Below are 19627 nucleotides of genomic sequence, written 5' to 3'. Positions count from 1 at the left end.
AAAATAAATAGCATTCAACACATTAAAAGAAACTTTGCAAAATAGGATGCTGTTACTTTAAAGCAGTGAATTTTAAACTGTCCCCTAAACCCATATTCCACTTTAAGTATTCCCTATGTCATTAGTGCTGTGATTAGTAAGGGATTGCTTAAGGTGGTATGTGAGCGGAAACAAAAGGGTTTGAAAACCACTGTTTTAATCATACCTAATTGACATATATGTGCACAGATTCATAACTCCAAAGGAAATGGGCCAATGACAATTTTTCTCCAGTAAAATATTTCAGTAACAATTGGGTCAGAGAACTTATGGCATAGGGATTGCTTAAGATGGAATGTGACTATAGGGGGCAGTTTGAAAACCATTGCTTTAAAGGATGCCATCAGCCAATGACAGGTTGTGCCATGTGAGTAGACTGGGTTCGTACACATGAAATTTGGCATGTCCTCACTGTCTGTCACTAATCTTTATTGATAAACCACAGAAAGTATTCTGTCTGGATGCATCATAGCTTGGTACAAGAATTGTGTCGCAAGACCTCAAGAAGCTCTAGAGTTTCCAAAGTTGCTCAGGCCATCACTCAAACTAATCATCCTTTCATTGACTCCACCTTCACATCCTGCTGCTTTGGGAGAGCAGCCACCTTATGAAAAGACACATCCCACTCCAGTCACACTCTCTTCCCCATTCCCATTTGACAGAAGAAACATTAGTTTCAGGCTGAAAGCATGAACCTCCAGATTCCAGGAGTGTTCCATTCTTACTGTTATCAGAACCTTGAATAGACCTCTCATGAGTAAAATATGAAGCCTGGAGCTGTTTAAATATACTTTTCTCTTTAACACTATACCATGCACCTCAAGCCCAAGTTCATTGTTTTTTACCATTTTATACCAAAGTGAAGTGAGAACATTTATTTTGAGAGCAATCAAGCTAGACATCCCATACACAGTGCAGAAAGAAAAACACAATACTGCAGACAAGAGATCAACTGGTACAGAGCAAAAGTAACATAATTTATGCATGTATTTTGTCTTATGTAACATTATGCCCTACACTTTATTTTATTCTTGAAAGACCTGCTATACTATGCATAGATTGACTTGCCTGAATGGCATACAAAAATAAATCTTTTCACTATATTTCAGTATGCATGAAAATGAATATTTGGTTCAAATTAAAAATTCAAAGCAACCCCAGCAAAAATAGTCTGTACCAAAACTACTCCGGCTCGTCTGCAGGTGGAAGCTGATCATACATCTCGAGGCTTGAGGTAAGAGATGGTTCATTGTGGAGGATGGAAGGTTACACATCAATCCTGAAGCTGGAATTCACCTGTCCACTGTTTCTTGGGTGAGACCAGATGCCTTCATCTAAACCTTTAAACAAAATCCCCAAATATGTTCCTTACCTTCCGACTCAGGTCCCATCTTACTCCCAATCTACAGTAACAATCCTCACCTGAATTGATGATCATCTAGGCAACAACTGATTTCTGGCATACAATTCTTCCACCCAGAGATTGGTCCCAGGCATCATCCATTGTTTCCAGCTCCGAGCTCAGGATTTACCCATTTTCCTCAGTGTGTTCCAACTTGCATAGTGTATGCGAGAAAGGCTTTACCTTGTGCAAGTCTGTGGGAGATTGGACAATGCTTTCAGCACTGCTGAATTTCCTATGTTAATTGACTGTCTATAACTGCTAAATGTTTCTTTCTGGGCACCAACAAAATCCGAGCAAGAGTGCCATTTGTGCAAAAGAAATGAGCAATTATTTGGTATGACTCTTCGTACTATACCACACGAGAAATGAACAATTTACTGGTTATTACAGTTTATGATAGAAATGTTTCCCATGTGGTCATTTTGGTAAAAAAATGTGTGATGTCTTATCATCAACATAAAAAAAGCTATATCACAGAAATTAGCCTTTTATCTTTTGTTCTGCATTCCTTCAATTAGTCGAGTCTAAATACACTGCTTTAAAACCAAAAATGGACTGGGCAGACGGACACAGAAACAGTTCAAGATGAAAGGGGGATTTCAGAAGCCTAATTAAAAGCAACTGAAAAACTGGTATATGATACAAAGCTTGCTCACCTGAAAAAATAAACGGAAACTGTAGCATGGGTTCAGTGAGGCAATCTGGGAACCCAAAATGAAGAGCTTTCAGGAGGTCAGTATAAGGCGCTGCTATGCTGGAGTGCAAAATAATTCCCGGTCCTTGCAGTTAAAGTCAAAAGAAGGTCAGATTTGCTTAATTCTGTATAAAATGAGAGGCTCACATAGCAAACCCAAGTAACCAAGAATGCTCGCTGCCAAAAGATTTTACTGTCCATGTATTCACCAAGCCTACTATTTTCAAGGCTTCTGACACATTGGGGCTTTGGGGGAATAAACCTCATGGTGAATTTATCTTCAGATGTTTGTCTCAGGGAAACACTAAGTCTGAGTGAGTGCCTGAGCTTTGCTTATTCCATTCATTTGAGAACTGCCTGCTGTTGAATCACGTTTCAAAAAGAAAGATACCTGTGGAAATTTTTCTCCTTTCTGGACATTGCCTTCCAGCGAATTTTCCCCATGCAGTTAAAAGATGTATCAGTACAGAAGGACATTACAATGTGGGTTTCTGCATTAGACTGCCCAAGGATTTCCAAAGGAGCTCATAACAGGATAAGGTGGTCACTGTTGCTCCTGGTAACTTCGTCAAATTTTCATCCAGTAATGACTGTTACACATCTGACTGAGGATGAATGTGCACATTCTGATATTTGAAATCTCAAAGCTTGCTGGATCTTGGAACACCAACTTGGTTGGCATGGATGAGTTGGATTGAAGAGGCTGTTCTGTACTGTACAATTCTATGACTCTGTCCAGAGACACAAGTTCAAATCCCTTCATGGAAGCAGAGAATGTAAATACATCGATTAAATAAGAATTGGTGATAAAAACCTTGGTACAGTAAAGGAGAGGGGTGTGTGGTGAGATCTAGATCCTGAAGTTGGCAGATGAGTTTGAAGGGAGTATGGCATTCATTTTGTTCCATAATCATTAGATTGCTTCTTTTTGTAAAAATAATCTCATCTGTCCAGGTACATTTTTTAGTCAAAACAGGATTAATGGCAGATGACAAAAAGGGGTGTGTTCATTTAAATTGCTGTACTGTTTGTTGACATGTAAAGGTAAAAGGCTTAATGAACAGATGTTTTTACTTACTGACAGTGCTACAGATAATTAAATCAAACCCGATTACCTCAAATAATTAAGTTAAACCCAACACATTTACATTAATAAGGATAAAAACTTCTTTGTTGGTGAAACTGAGGAAATTGTGGAAAAATGATTAAATGGTTCGTGAAACGTGTTTTATATTGCAGTCTCACAGTATTCAGCTCACAATATGTTCCAATGAGTGGTTTATGTTTTGCTGCAAATGACCAAAATGCAAGCATGTTTGGTTACAATTTTGCAAATTCAAGTCATTCTGGTTATTTTATATCAATGCATAAAATTTCTTCACTGCTTTGGTAAAGATGAGGTTGAATCTCTTTAACACAGACTTTACCTGGTGTGAAGTGTCAATCTCCCCTCTAAAAGATCCTGCTATTTTAAATGTTTAGTACTGGAGGTGGGAATGCCCAATGCTAACTGATCAGAAAATTATGCTTGATAATAGGGAATATAAATTAGAGGAAAAGAACCTCTGAAACATGACCTAAATCATGTGGAAGCCTTTATTCCTTATAAATTTGTTCCTGACTATTGGAAATATTTTGTGGCTGCTTATTCATCTCACCCAAAACTGTTTGACCCGTGACATACTACACATCAAATCCACCCCACCTCCACCATACTGCTCTCTGAATACATTGGCTCCTAATTTTAAAATATTCAGCTAAGCACTATCTGCTGGAGTAGCACAACAGGTCAAGCAGCATCGGTGGGAGAAAATGAATGGTTAACATTTCGAGCTGAAACATTTTATCGAGACGGGCAGGTGAGGGTTTAGAAGTTGGTGTGGAGGGTGATGAGAAAATGTTTAGTGGGCAGGAGAAAGGCAGAGAATGGGGAATTCATTTGAATTCCACTTAATTTAATGCTAGAGGCTGTTCAGCTAAGGTGGATAAAGAAATCTGCTCAAGATGTCATAGGCATTACAGAAACCCGGTTAAGAGAGTGACACGAGTGAACATTTCAGGGAACTGGTGCCTCAGGAGGGACAGAGGTAGGGGTAAAAGAGGAGGGGATGTTGGGTTATTGGCTAAGTAGAATGTTACAGCAGTGGTCAGAGTGATATTACAGACAGGGAAACTTGTGAGGTTATATGGATGAAGCTGAGGAACAAGATAGGCATGATCACCTTGTTACGAATGTAGTATAGGCTCCCAAATAGTCAACAGGAATTAGAGGAGAAAATATGCCAAGAGATTGCTGCCAGCTGTAAGTCAAATAAGGTTGTCATAGGGGATTTTTGCTTTCCAAATATGAACTGGGAAAGTCAGTGAGAAATGTTCAAGTGGAGTGAAATTCATCAAACATGCTCAGGAAAGTTTTCTCTGGCAATATGTAGAGAATCCCACATGGGAGAGAGCAATGCTTGATCTTGTCTTGGAAATTTGGAATGGCAAGTGGATGAAGCGTTCACAATAAGCCTATGGAGACCAGTGTTCATTGCTCTATTAGGCTTTAAATAGCTGTGGAGAGAGGCAGGGTGGGACCTGGAGTTAAAATTCAGAATTCAAGTTAATAAGACAAGTACTAACTCAAGTTAATTGGCACAGATTGTTTGAAGGAAGAGTAACATTAGGAGCATGGGATGTTTTTAAGAGTCCAGGACATACACATTACTATAAGAGTGATCCACATGCAAGCATTCGGAAGCTAGGATGAAGAAGGAAATAGAGACTCTGATAAAGGCCAAAATGACAGAACCTGCTACAAAACCTAATCCGGTGCAGGAAAAATTCACTCCCAAATGAATTCTAAGCCTTCTATGGTTGATTTGACCACAAGAAAAGGAAGAACCGCACTGTGCTCCCCTATGATCCTTGATGATCCTTTCCTGTCCGTATCTGAGGATAACGTGCAGGCTCCCTTCAGGAGAGTGAATCTGAGGGAAGAATCCAGACTGGACGGAGTACCCGGCTGAGTATTAAAAACCTGTGCTGACCAACTTGCCCATGTATTGATGGATATCTTCAACATCTCACTCTAATAGGGGATGGTATGCACCTGTTTCAAACCTGCCTAAATGACTATCAACCAGTGGCATTAACATTCACAGCGATGAAGTGTTTTGAAAGGCTGGTGGTGAAGCTTATCAGCTCCTGTCTGTAGTGGCAACATGGAACCATTCCAACTTGCTTACCATAGCAACATGTCTATGATGATGCCATTTCACTGGCTCTACACAAAACCCTGGAACACCTGGACAGCAAAGATACATGGCTACAGTTCAGCATTCAACATCATTGTCACCTCAAAATCAATCAGCAAACTCTAAGACCTCAAAATTCCACTGTAAAATTGGATCCTGGATTTCCTCACCACCAGACTACAATCAATGAGGACTGGTAAGAACATCTCCTGCACAATCTCCATCAGTACCAGAGCACCAGAGATCTGCATTCTTTGTCCCTTGCTTTGAAAGCTATTCTCCTATGACTGTGTAGTTCAAAGTGACAACAACACCATCTACAAATTAGCTGATGATACCACAGTAGTGGGCTATTCAAAAAGGGGTGATGAATCAGCATATTGGAGGGACATTGAAAACTTGGCTGAATGGTGCACCAACAACAATCTCGCACTCAATGTCACCAAAACAAAGGAGCTAATTATTAACCAGGAAGAAAAAACCAGAGATGTATGAACCAGTGATCATCAGGGGGATCAGAGGTTGCGAGAGTGAGCAAGTTTAAGTTCTTGGGAGTCACTATCTCGGAGGATCTTTCCTGGACCCAACACACTAATGTCATTGGGAAGAAAGTACGTCAGTGCCTCTACTTCCTCGAGTTTGCAGAGATTTGGTATGACATTTCTACAGATGTGTGGTGAAAATTGTGCTAACCAGCTGCGCCACGATCTGATATGGGGACACCAATGCCCCTGAAAAAGGTAGTAGACACAGCCCAGGACGTCACAAATAAAATGCTCCCCACCATCAAGAGCATCGACAGGGAACGCTGCAGTCAGAGAGGATCAGCAATCATCAAGAATCCACATCACCCAGCACACACTCTGTTCTCACTGTTGCCATCAGGAAAGAGGTCTAGGTGCCACAAGACTCACACCACCGGGTTCAGGAACAGCTGCTACCCCTCCACCATCAGCCTCCTCAATGACAAACTCAACCAGGGACTCATTTAAGGACTCTTACTTTGTCACTATTGATTGTTTTTTTCTCTCTGTTTTGCACAGGTTGTTTATATTACTTTATTTACATGTATGCGTATCTTCTTGAGTTCAGTTATTTTTTCAATATCAATAAGTGGGAATTCTGCCTCATCTGCAGCATAAAGAATCTCAGCTTTGTATGTGATCTCATGTATGTTTTCTGACAATACATCTGAGCTTGGAAGAGCAAGGAGGAGACATGGGACAGGTATAAGCAGCTGGGATCAAGTGTATAGCTGGAGGAGTTTCAGGAACTGAGAGCAAGCTAAAGAAAGGAAATCAGGTGAAATGGACAGTCTTTTGCTCAGTGTAGGGGAATCATTAACCAGAGGACATCGGTGTAAGTGAGGGGTAACTTTACATAGAGTGTATGGAATGGGCTGTAAAGGAGGTAATTGAGGCAGGTACTATTGTAATGTTTCAGGAAAATTTGGACGGATACATGGATAGGGTAGGTTTAGAGGGATACGAGCCAAACACAGGAAGGTGGGATTAGTGGGGGGTGGAAATTTGATTGGCATGGGCAAGATGAGCCAAAGAGCCTGTTTCCATTCTGTGTGACTCTATGACTTGAAGTTTTTGTTTTGGGGATCTCTTCAGATCCAAGGATATAAATATTTTCTTTTGTGTTCTGGAAAAACTCACATTAGTGAAGAGGAGGGACTCATTCTACTTTAGTGGTCAAGTTCTGTATAATCTTATCCACATTTCAGCATGCAGTGAGGCTAATCAGGCTCCCAAACACCCCTCTGAAGGAAGAAATAATACTCTTGTGGTGGTACGCTTGTAGGGAGTGGGCAGACTAACACTAACAGCTCCTATCTTGTGACAACTAGACACAACAGCCTCCTATCTACTGGCAACTAGCCACTACAGCCATGAGGCCTAGTGACTCAGCAGCACCTGTAGGTCTACTGAGGCACCCTGGGCTAGTCAACATAGCTATGTCATGAGGTCGTTAGCACTTCAGATGTCATGGCGCCAGGTCACATGTTGTGTGTCTATATTAAGCTTGATAAGACTGTAATAAATGCTCTTCTCTTAGCTGGCTGACAACTTCAGGTGTGGTCTCATTATTTCAACATGATAGCGCATGAGCTCAAACATCATTCGCCACATTCTTCACTACCATTCAGGGACTTAAGTGGCCCTTCCAGTTGAGGCAGAGATTCACCTCCACCACTTTCAACCTGGCCCGTTGCTTTGGTACTCACAATATTTAAATATTGTGACCATATTGTGGAGCAACTGCACTCTGTCTGTATCAACCACCTGAGTTTCTGGATGTGTGTCACATCAACTCCCCTTCCGAATCCCACACCAACTCTTTCTGTCCTTGGCCATCTCCACTGCTACAGTGAGGCCAAGCAACATCTCATATTCTACCTGAGTGGCTGACAACCCATGATAATAATGTTGCATTTTCCAATTTAGGCAAATCGCAGCCATCATCCTCCATGGTTCTCCCTCACTTGCTTCAACTTTTCAATCTCCCCTTCCCATTCCCTGCCTGGATCCATCTGCCCATCATTATCTGAATCCACCAATCCCCTATCAGCTCCCATCCCAACCCTTCCCTACAATGGCTACCTTTCCTCTTTCCCACACCAGTTCCAATGCATGATCCAAAATGGCAAAATCTCAGGACCAACGTTTGGTGCTCCTTCGGAAATCATTGATTTCCTCTTGCTGCCTATTTTAAAACAAAGATATACAAAGGAATCACAAACTCTAAATCTTTTGTAATCTCTAAATGTGAATGGTGGACTTATTCATATTTTGGAACATTGGTAAATTGATTGAGCCTGCTCATATTATTGACACGACCCTGATGAGAGCAATGACCTAATGCTGCAGTCATTGTCAAGGCTGAAAATAATTGTGTGCTTACTGCTGCTTGAAGCAGTGCTTGGTGATTTAAGACTTCAGACTTGAGTGTTATGACAGGTTACATAAATTGAGACTGGAATTGTTCAGTTATTTTGATTAAAATAAACTATTATGTTACAGTTCGTACGTTTTATTGATGCCAAGAGATTTCAGGTGAAGGTGCCAAGACAATATTGAGGGAAGAGGACTAGCTGTTTCAATTTGCTTCAGGTTTTTCACCATCTGATGCACAATTACTATTGATAGAAGTTTTATTTTCCCAGCTGAGGCCACCAGCTTGTAAAACTACGGGGGTGGAAATTCATCCGCTATTGTACTTTTACCCAATTATCACATCTTTATTCATATTTATACTGACATTGACAGACCTTCAGTGCTCTAGCTTTGATGAAAGAGGTAGAAAATGGTCCCAGTTGAACATGCAAAGTTTGGATCTCACCTTGAACTCTGCTTCCTTTAATTTCCACAGAACTGAATGTTAACCCATATGGTAAAAGAAAATATTCTGTTCCTATAATATTGAACTGGTAGTAGTGATACCCTGTATCAGGAGCGGCCAGTCTGACATATACCTACTATATTGGCATGTTTACATTCATAAGGAAATCTTGCACCAAGGAGCATAATTTCAATGTCTAGAGCCATTCCCTTTCACGGTGAGCCATATGCAAATTAGAGTTATAACATTCCATTTTCAGCCTACTTCATCTACAACTACAACCCTATGGCATAAATGTTGATTTCCACAATTTCAGGTCATTCTTACCCTCTGTGTCCATTTCTCTCTCCTTCAGAACTACCTGGGTTCCCTCACACACTCCCTTCTTTCCAAACAACCCTTCAAACCACTGTTATTCACTCTTCCCCATCACATTCCAGTTACCTATCAGCTATACACTCAACCCACTAGTCTCTCATCACTTCTCCCATCTGGCTTCCACACCTTATCACCATCCTTTTTTTTTAAAAATCAGATTTCCTAATCTGCAGCCCTTTATTTTCTCCACATCTCCAGTCTCTCTTGCTTTCTCTACCATTGCCCTCACCATTCTGGCTCCATCTGCCTTTCAAACCTTCCTCACCTTGATCCATCTATCACTTGCCTGTTGTTGCCTTACTCCTCCCTCCCTCTCCTCCTCTCCCTCCACCCATCTCTCTGCTGTCTACTGATGACCTCTCCTTTACACTATCAGTCCTGATGCAGGAACTCAACACAAAATGTCTCCACAGATGCTGTCTGACCCACTGAGTTCCTCCAGCAATTTCATTTTCCCTTTTGTTAGAGAATCATCAATTTGAAATGGAAATACAGACAACTCTCTTCTCTCAATGGACTGTGAATATTAGGAACCTTCTCCCTCAGAGGCTCAAGGAGACTGAAGGGAAAGACAGGGCAATTTTTGGTGTATAAAGAAGTCAGGGGTTATGAGGGTCAACTCTGCCACAAACTTGTTGAAAGGTGGAATTAGCCTTGAAAAATCAAATTACCTCAATATGCTTCTTGCATTCTTATGTTGCTTCTCTCCCTGCTGAAATTTCAGTCCCTCTCTCATGCCAATCCGATTGCAAACAATGTTGACACTCGTGTCACAGGAGTGATTGAACAATGCTGCCTGCACCAGTACTGACGGATCTTGCGGAGGCCCAACGGTGAAGTGGTGTAGCCTGGTGTGGCTGGGATCCAGTGAGTCTCAGAGAAATCACTTCTTGAATCCCACTCTTGGTTAGATGCAAGAATTGACTGATTGCAATGTGACTTGGCACATATTGAGGAAGAAATTTGCTTTTTATTTGGTTTACTAAGTTAATTGTTTCTGGGTGTTCAGAGACACCCAGAAAGTAAAGTAATTAACTTTACTTTTATAAAGTTTATTTATCTTTATTTACTCCAATAAAGGCTGTTTTTTTTTAAATCTTTTGATTTCATAGACATCTGACAGGATGAAAAATCACTGATCGCTTCAGCAAAAATAAACAGCTTTACCAGCTGTCAAATACTGTAAGGGGTATTTTGAAGCAAGGCATCACCTGATGACCAGCTTGGTCCTCTGCAGCATACCCATTTCATTCACACTGCCAATTACATGCAAGTTGACCCGGGTAATTTACCAGGTCCGTACCTGGTAATCGCACAGATTGAAACGTCCCAACCTAGCAGGGGGAGTTAAATTCAACCAGGTGGGGGAAAATGTCAGACCATGCCAGGTTAACTCACTAATCACCTTCTGCGGGCAGTGTGAAAGAACAACCTGCTCTTGCATTGTCACTGCTGGAGGCAGGGCCCCCCTTAAAATGCTGGATTGCCGAACAACCAGGTAAATCATGGTGCAGTGGGAAAGGCTCCCAAGTGCAGCATGCCTGGTAGGTTTTCCCACTCCTAGGGGGGTTGGCAGAGTGAAAGGGTCTATAACAGAATGAATTTACAGATGCCCAGTTTGCAGCTATTCTGAATCCGAACCACTGAGTTTGATGGAAGGTGTCCTGCTAACAATTTATCATATTTCTGTAAATACATAGTTCCACTTTGGACCTTAATACGCAATGAAGTATGGACCACAACAATACAGAAAAGCACCAGAAGAAGTCAACAGGTCACATAGCATCCATGGTAAGCAACAGACAGTCAACATTTCTGGTCTCAGGCCTTCATCAGCCCTAGTACATCTAATTCTCCAGCATCTGCAGACTTCTTGTTTATCAACATGGGTCATAGACAGGAGAGCAGAGTCTACCAGAAGAAAGCTTTATCTGAAGGGATTCTTACCTACAATGTCGTTGCTGAGAATATTATAGAAGACATTGACATGAGATTCTGCAGCTAAGGCTTCTATTTTTGGAAGACTGGAGGTCCCGGCTGATTTGATCATCTCCCTGGAGGGCCAGATTCACAACCACAATATCCAATTTAGGGTCAAAGAAGCAAATGCCTGTTTATGCTATGTGCAACGGGTTTGACCATCATTCGCCCACCAATGGTTTCATTCAAAATCTTGCTTTACGAGATCTACCTCCAATTGGCTGTTGTGCAGGTTAGAGAGCATATTGTGCGTGAACTCCCAAAATTGGTTAACGTGTGCAATTGTGCCAAATATCTGTGAACCACAATGCTTGGCAACATAATTATGCACACATGAACATCCAGCAGCCTTGGATACTGCAGGAGCAGAAGGCAATTTTCCACATTGTGGAGTAGATGTCAGAGTTATAATTTTACTGGAACAACTTCACTTGAGGTAGCCACACTGAATAATTTCAGCCTATGTTTTATTTGATGAGTGGATTGCTGCAATCATATTTAAACAGTTTATTGAGTTGCGTTTTGCTCCCATTTTGATTCTTAACTGTGATGTGCAAATTCTAACCATTCATTGTATTATTGACAGCAATCTTGTTGATTGTCCCCTGAAAGAAAAACAATGAAGAAATCAATGAAGGTGTTCTTAATTAGTGGATTTCCTGAAGTACTTGAGATGCTCTAAATTTATCAAATAATTACTAGACTCAGCTGCCTGAATTTTTCCCCCTCCCAGTTGATTTTAACTCCAAATTCATTCATAACAGCTGTTGAGGATTAGGGAATTCATAACAGCTGGTTTTAATTGTAGGGATCTGGACAAGTGCAATCTCTATATTCTAGAGATTACAGATAAATGTTTGATGCGGCATCTTAAAAAAAGGATTCTTTCTGAGTTAAAACCTAATACGGAGAGATGTTGAATTCTGGCAAGGTTCACAAAACAATCAAATCCCAACATCATCCAACATGGGAAGTAAAGGCCGGCTGTTCCTGCAGAGTTCAATAATATCATACAATTGCACATCACAATTTGATATTTTATTACTGGCATCGATATGGAAAATGAGAGGTAGTTAAAATCAAACTCATTTTTCAAAGAATGCAAGAGCAGGAAGATGGTGTGGATGGGGGTGTTGTCACCTTATCAAATGATTAATGGTCAAGTTTCAGTGCATGACTCGGTTGTTGTCAATATCCCCTCTTGCCCTAATTCATCATGATATACAGAAAGATCCTGATATTGGTGATATCTACTGATTTCTACTGCCACTTGCAGCTGCCTTAATCCCAAAAACTGCAAGCTAGGTTTGATCATAATTTGCCAATGCAAGCCTTAGTTATCCTAAATGCACATTCTTCCACTTTGCCTTATGTAAGCAACCCACTCCATTCACCTGGCATTTGCTCTATTTAATTTTTTTTTTAAATATGGAACGCTTCACGAATTTGCATGTCATCCTTGCACAAGGGGCAATGCTAATCTTCTCTGTATCGTTCCAATTTTAGTATATGTGCTGCTGAAGCGAGCACATATTTGCTCTATTGATGGCATTTTCCACACCAAAGCTTCTGAGGTATTCATTTCTTCCTCAACCAGGGCCCCCCCCACTGACATAGTGGCCAAAGTCCTTGATCACATCCCATCTATCTCCTGTTCTCACCCTTCTCCTCTTGGACAGTGCATGAACAGAAAAGAATCTGCTGGAGGAACACAGGGGATGAAAGACAAATATTGTTCAACATTTTGGGCCAGAACCTTTCAAGACTAGAACCTCCTGATAAAGGGGGTTTCATGTTCCAGCATCTCCTGTCTCCCCAGAGCAAGTATAGGCTCCTTGCTCCTCATCTCGCTGTCCTTCACCACCTGCTGGTCCTTGTGGTTTCATCCTCACCAAGCACTTCCCTCCCGACAGCACTCCCATGCAGCCACAGGAGAGGCAACGTCTGTTCTTTCACCTCTTCCCTTTCCACAAGCCAGTCACCAAATCTATCTTTCCATGTGAAGCAGTGATTCAATTGTACTTTCTTCTCATTGAATGTACTGCATCCAAGTCAAGTCAAGTCACGTTTATTTGTCATTCGTACCATAACCATTACAGTGTCGAGTGAAAAATGAGATAGTGTTCCTCCGGACCATGAAGCTGGTTATTTACATGGATAAATTACATCAGAAACTTTTTTAAAAGCAATAACATATCACATAAATATCAGGTTACATATGCTAGCTCTGTGTTCCCGGAGTTCAGAAACTTGGGGGAAGCAACTGTTTTGCAACCTGGTCGTGAGGGCCCGAATGCTTCGGTACCTCTTCCCGGGATGGCAGAAGGGATGTGTGGAGGGATGTGTGGAGTCCTTCACAATGTTTATGGCTTTCCACAAACAACAGTCATTATAAATGCCCATCATGGCAGGAAGAGAGGCCCCAATAATCCCCTTATCAGTCTTTACTATCTGCTGCAGGGATTTGCATTCTGGGATGGTGCAGTTCCTGAACCAGGCGGTGATACAGTTACATAGGAAGCTCTCAATGCATCCCCTGTAGAATGTAGTGAGGGTGGAATGTACAATGTGGTGTCCCCTCCAATGGAGAAATCAAATGCAGATTGGGTGATCACTCTGTGACAACCCAGATCTTCTGTTGTCCTGTCACTTTAAATCTCCATCCCACTCAGGCCTAGTTGTCTGTGGTTTCTTGCATTGTTATAGCAAGGCTCAATGTAAGATTCATCTCTGGCCTCAATATCAACTTCTGAAACTTCAGGTCACTTTTCTCTCTTTGTATCAGATCTCAACATTTCTGATATAACCCTTTGATCTTTGATATTGGCTCAGTTTCTCTCCATCAGCACAGCACGACCTGTTGCATAAGGCCCACTTTTATAACTTTTCACATTCCTTTGTTTCTGTTATCAGTCTCAGAGTTCCCCTGCCAATGACCTCACAATTTATCTACATTGCAGCCCTGGCCTCATCCTATCCCTTTGAACAAACCATTCCTGACCTGCCCTCTCTGTACTTTAAAAACTAATTTATTTTTTTCTCTTTCACAATTCCAACAAAGGAACCTCAACCATTTGTTAACACCATTTCTCTTACCACAGATACTAGCTGACCTGCTGAGTCTTTTCAATATCTTCTGCTTTATTTTAGATTGCTTGAAGTTAAAGATTTATGATTTTAAATGAAGGGTACATTGCCAGAACTTGAGTTTGAAGACAATATTTAAAATGTGTCAGAAAGTTTTATGGGGCACTGTCAAATTTTGGAAAATCTGGAAATTTTCTGCAAATTTCAGCTAAAAGGGATCAATATACTGTATATTATTCTAAACTCCTTTCAATTAACCATTTTATCAGATTCACCAGAATAAAAAAAAGCACTTGGACATCAGAACCAATGTTTCAGTTAACGGCACAACCTAACATTATTAAAAAACATAAGATGAACTCTTCCATTCTTTTTCAGCAATCCTTCCAAAAAAAATGTTTGTCTGTTTGATCACATTTCCTGGAATATAAAAGGTGCTTGTTATAAAATCGATATTGATATGTATGGCTGAATGTAGTAAAAAGTAGATCAAAGGTTATTCCAACAAAACGAATATAACAGCTTCTTTAGAAGGAACAGTTTACTCTTACCTCTTTCCATGTTAAACAAAAACAAAACCCATTGCAATTTGACCATTATCCATAATTATTTGTATGCACAAGATACCATCTAGTTTGAAGCAGAAGGGCAATATATTTTAGTTTCAGTTATTTCTGAAGAAAGCAGCTGTAAATTTGTTGCTGAATGCAATCAACCTCAGCGAAATAGAAATGTTTCAAAACTTGCTTTGAATTCAAGAATATTACCATTAGTGATAATACTATGGAATACAAAATATTATACACATTTATCATTTATGGTCACTTAGAAAGTCTTATCAATGGAAATCCTGCAGTCATCAAATTGCAATTATTTAAGTGTGCTTTCATTTATCAATGTCCTTTCCAAATATTATTCATCCTGTGGTACCTTTTAAAGCAGAGCTGCAAAGGAAAACACCGACTCGCATTGTAACCAGCAAAGAACTGTTTTAATCTCTCGTTAGACTACTTTTTAAGTCACGTGGTTCAGCCACTCTGAAACCAGACGTGACATCATAAGACTCCTGATGCGCTTCTCAGCCTGTGAGTTTCGTCCCAGAGGTGGAGGGAGTCCAGCGCCATTTCAGCGTGGGCCCAGCGCCATCTCAGCGTGGGCCCCCGGGACTAGTGGTTGGCCGACATTACAGGGACAATTTGAATGTGAAGCCCCGACCCTGGCTGCCGTTACTGTACCCGCCCCCCCCCCCCCCAAATCATCCCCCGGTACAATAGTCTGAGTACTAGGCTTTTTTTTGGGGAGGGGTGACCATGGTGATGCAGCAGTGGAAATGACACTGTCTCGGCAGTGTCCATGTGGGCAGGTTTGAGCCAGTCCATGTACACAGCTCGTGTTTCTTCCCAATGTCCAACAGCGGGCTGGACCTGTTGTTTTTTAGCACTTTATATGGTCCAATGATTCGGAGCCGAACAGGAGTGTAGGTATGACAACGGCTCTGTATACGCTTATCTTTGTGAGGTTTTTCAGTTGGTTGTTTTTCCAGACTCTTTTGTGTAGTCTTCCAAAGGCGCTATTTGCCTTGGCGAGTCTGTTGTCTATCTCATTGTCGATCCTTGCATCTGATGAAATGGTGCAGCCGAGATAGGTAAACTGGTTGACCGTTTTGAGTTTTGTGTGCCCGATGGAGATGTGGGGGGGGCTGGTAGTCATGGTGGGGAGCTGGCTGATGGAGGACCTCAGTTTTCTTCAGGCTGACTTCCAGGCCAAACATTTTGGCAGTTTCATGGCCCTCTACCGGCACCACCTACGGCTCCTAGAACGCTTCCACCAGCGTTGTCTCCGCTCCATCCTCAACATCCATTGGAGCGCTTTCATCCCTAACGTCGAAGTACTCGAGATGGCAGAGGTCGACAGCATCGAGTCCACGCTGCTGAAGATCCAGCTGCGCTGAATGGGTCACGTCTCCAGAATGGAGGACCATCGCCTTCCCAAGATCGTGTTATATGGCGAGCTCTCCACTGGCCACCGTGACAGAGGTGCACCAAAGAAAAGGTACAAGGACTGCCTAAAGAAATCTCTTGGTGTCTGCCACATTGACCACCGCCAGTGGGCTGATATCGGCTCAAAACGTGCATCTTGGCGCCTCACAGTTTGGCGGGCAGCAACCTCCTTTGAAGAAGACCGCAGAGCCCACCTCACTGACAAAAGGCAAAGGAGGAAAAACCCAACACCCAACCCCAACCAACCAATTTTCCCCTGCAACCGCTGCAACCGTGTCTGCCTGTCCCGCATCGGACTTGTCAGCCACAAACGAGCCTGCAGCTGACGTGGACTTTTTACCCCCTCCATAAATCTTCGTCCGCGAAGCCAAGCCAAAGATATGGTCCAATGTAGGGATGCTGTAGCTGTGTCCCGTGTCGAGCGATGGACAAACACGAAAGGTACTGTTGAGATCTGCCGGGACATGCATGGATGGTGAGCTATGACTTTGAACTGGGTTGGGGCCAATGCCCCCAGATGTTGGTGCAAGCATCAGAGTACTTCCAGTGCCATGTAATCATCACCATTGGGCAGGGGTGGAATGACAGCTGGCACCAACAGGGAAATGCCATAAACCAGCTCAGGTGACAAAACCTGCAAGTTCTCTTTGGAGCAACTATTTTCAGGATATCATCCAGGTAGATGAAAATGAAGGGAAGGTCTCTGGAAACTGCATCCATTAGACGTTGAAATGTTTGCGCCGCGTTTTTCAACCCCAATGGCATTCTCAGAAATTAAAACTGCCCGAACAGGGTTTTAATGGCCATCTTAGGCACAAAATCTGGGTGTACAGGGATTTGGTGGTAACCTTTCACAGGGACCACTTTGGAAAAGAACTGTTTCCCATGCAGGTTTGCAGCAAAATCCTGACTGTGCAATATTGGGTAGTGATCTGGTACCATTGCACTGTTCATTCTTCAGTAGTCTCCACATAGTCATCAGCCCCCGCTTGCTTTAGGGGAGACAACCAAGGGCTGTCAGAACGCCTGACGATGCTCAGCTCTTCCATCATTTTAAATTCCTCTTTGGCTTGTTGTAAACGTTCAGGGGGAAGTCTCTTCACCTTGGCATGAATGGGTGGTCCTTTGGTTATCACATAATGTTGGACTTAGTACAGTGGGGTGTTCATATGAAAATCCAGAGCAAGGATCTCAGGGAACTCAGTTAGGGCCTTTGCGAACTTGTTCGTAGTCAGGGTCTGTACGTGCAGGGCTGGCACGTACTAGGCAAGAGTGGGCATGTCTGGAAAGTGGAGGTATGGACTAACCGTCACCCCCTCACATCGACCAGTAGGTTATTGACCCTCAGGAAATCCGCTCCCAGGATCAGTTGGTGTACGGCTGTGATAGTGAAATCTCACCTGTAAGCCAAGTCTCCTAGTAGCAAACGGACTGACTTGATGTATAGGCGTCCCATTTGTCATGAATAGATTGGACTGCTTAGACTGGGCTTCTCGTTCAAAAGTGTTTGGTGGCAGGATGCTGCGTTTGACTCCCTTGTTGACTAAATACCTTTGTCTGGAGATTTGGTTGACAGTGCAGAAGAGGCCTGTGTGTTCACCAAGTGCCATGGCCATTACTGGTGGCTGGCAGTGCCGTTTCCCTGGGTGTCGGCTGAGTAAGTGCATGGTGGGATGCATCAGCGGGCATTCCGGCCCCACCTCCTATGATAGAAACACTACCCGTCCTGCTATTTGCCTTTGGACCCTCCTGCCTGTCTCAGGGTTGTGACAGTTGTCGAAATGAACTGTTGCGACAGAATTTTTGGGAACTCTGTATAGTCTGTCTGCTTCATTTGCCACAGCCTGAGGGTCAAAAAAGTCTGTGTTGAACAGGAACATGGCGATATCGTGGGGGAGGCATTCTAAGAATGCGGCCTTGAACATTAGGCACTTGGAGTATCTGTCATTTAGTGCGAGGATTTCAGTCATTAGCTCGGAGGAGGACCTGTCCCCAAGTTTGTCCAGATTATAGGAGACAAGTGCCTCTCTCCAGCTTGGTCACAGTGAAAGTTTGTAGGATGTGGGCCTTGTACTGACCTTCTGCAGAGGATTGCTTAGGAAAAGTTCAACTTTAGTGACCAACTCCTTGTCTAGCGATGTAACGACGTGCCAAAATTTTGTAGCCTCGCTGGTGATATTGCAGAGGTTGAATTGTACCTCCACCTGAATGAACAATGCACATGGTCTGTGTGGCCAGACCACTGGGAGCTTACTGACCACTGCGCTTAGCACTAGTTCATCGGCCATTGTCCTGGGTTCAGAGACAACTGAACTGTTGGGGTCACCAATATGGTGCCTTTTAAGACAAAGCTACAAAGGAAAACATTGACTCCCATTGTAACCAAAAAAGAACTGTTTTAATCTCTCTTTAGACCACTTTTTAAGTCACTTGCTGTTCGGCCATTCTGAAACCAGACATGACGTCATAACACTCCCGAAGCATTTCTCAGCCCGTGGGCTTCATACCAGATGTGGAGGGGGTCCAGTGCCATCCCAGCGTGGCCCCCCGGATCTCGTAGTCAGCCAGCATTACAGGGATGATTTGAACATGAAGCCCCACCCCCACCCCCCCATACATCCCATGTTTTCCAACCAAATTAATATACTATAGTAAAATATTCCTATTACTGACAAATTCTGCTTTTCAGAAGCAGTTGGCATGTAAGCACATTATGTTGCAAACATCTCATTGCCTTATTAGGAAAGGTTGTGTGCTCACCTAAAGGAGATAAACAAACAAATGGTACAATGGATTCTCAAAAAAATCCAAGTACTGGGCTCAAGCTGCTCTTCAGAGTGGAATTGAAGCTGTTCTATGAACTTGTGCCACTCTTTCTGACACCTCTCCCCTGCATGAGAGATCAGCCACAGAGAAGGGAAAGAAACAATGGTCTGATTGTTCAAGTTATCACCCCCACATAATGCAAAGACAGAAGCTAAATTCTCACAGGTCGGACCGTCGGAGAATGGCAGATGTGTTAAATTAGTTTTCGTAACCGATGACTGGTCAAATTCCTGGTCCAGTTTAAGCGATGTCTGGAATCTATGACCATATGTTGAGATCAGTTAGGAATGCATAACAAAAAAACTCCAAGATAGATAAATGAATTGAAAAGTGGTTAAAAAATTAAGTAAAGATGCTGAGAAATGAACAAGAGTCCATATAAAGATCAATATTAGGAGGCTCCTTTGTGCTTCCACACACATGCAAGAAACATAAGACAACATTAAAATGATCATTGTTGATTACATCTAATCAATTATCCAAGCAACAGCAGTATTGATAATTAAAAGTATCTGGATACTATGCCATTTAGGGTTGCTGACAAAGATACAGATACAGGCAGCCCAGTAACATCTGTATGCCAAGGACACCTACGACAGTCTGTTATTCATAAACTACAGCTTCCATAGTC

General features: G+C 42.3%; 1 long non-coding RNA gene and 1 other non-coding gene across 3 annotated transcripts in view; both read right to left on the bottom strand.

Moving 5' to 3' along the window:
• Positions 1–11566: 11566 nt before the first annotated feature.
• LOC138752342 (uncharacterized) overlaps positions 11567–19627 on the bottom strand; it is a 90059-nt gene continuing 81998 nt past the window's right edge. For both annotated transcript variants that reach the window (XR_011350540.1, XR_011350545.1), the window contains one exon: positions 11567–11688. This is a non-coding gene — a long non-coding RNA (uncharacterized lncRNA). The remainder of the gene's footprint in view (positions 11689–19627) is intronic.
• On the bottom strand, positions 12506–12613 carry LOC138752120 (U6 spliceosomal RNA). The gene has a single exon (XR_011350392.1). It is a non-coding gene; the product is annotated as a U6 spliceosomal RNA (small nuclear RNA).

The sequence above is a fragment of the Narcine bancroftii genome, chromosome 1, assembly GCF_036971445.1.
Source record: "Narcine bancroftii isolate sNarBan1 chromosome 1, sNarBan1.hap1, whole genome shotgun sequence".
NCBI lineage: Eukaryota > Metazoa > Chordata > Chondrichthyes > Torpediniformes > Narcinidae > Narcine > Narcine bancroftii.
This window is presented reverse-complemented; position numbering and strand designations above follow the sequence as displayed.